Here is a 710-nt window from a genome sequence, read left to right on the forward strand (position 1 = left end):
TGCTCTCCCTGCTTGGATTTGATCTTAAAAGTCTCTTCCAACCTTAACGATTCCATGCAAGACACGAGGAGCCTGTATCCAGGAGGTGGCTTGTGATAAAAAGGACTTTTCTGTGTCTACAAAACCATGGGACCAGCCTTAGAACCATATTGCCCACACCACCATCCCCTCTGGGATTTGGGATCAGTGGGATGATGGCCTGGATGGACAACCTGGAACACCCAGATTTCACCTGAAATGGGAAGGATGGGTGAGTCAAAGGGAACTGGGTGGGTGGGTGACGACTCCATGTGTTGGGTTGGCTGGAAAAACAACGAACACCACAAAAACCCCAGAGCTGCATTTTTTCCCCCCACACTTCAAATTTAAAATGCAAAAATACAACTTGTTGTAGAATGGGGTGTTTCCCCATGTTTTATAAAAGCCTGAGGGCTGGAGTTGCAGGCTGGAGGAAATGAAGGTGGTATTTTGCATTCCTTTGGATCAGCTGGTTGGGATGGGCAGTGTCATTGCTCTGGTGCCCTCTCTGTCACTTCAACGTGTCCTCTGGCCCAGAATACCTTGTCCTAGAGATGGATCTCTCCAGTGGTGCTACTTTGCAGCACTCAAGCAGTGCCAGCACATTTCCAGCCCTTCCCCAATTAGCATCTTCCTGGATTTATGCAGAACAGAACCAGGCTTGTGGCTCAGATGCTTTTTTGAGGCTGTGA

Source organism: Corvus brachyrhynchos, unplaced genomic scaffold, assembly GCF_000691975.1.
Source record: "Corvus brachyrhynchos isolate BGI_N302 unplaced genomic scaffold, ASM69197v1 scaffold166, whole genome shotgun sequence".
Taxonomy (NCBI): Eukaryota; Metazoa; Chordata; class Aves; order Passeriformes; family Corvidae; genus Corvus; species Corvus brachyrhynchos.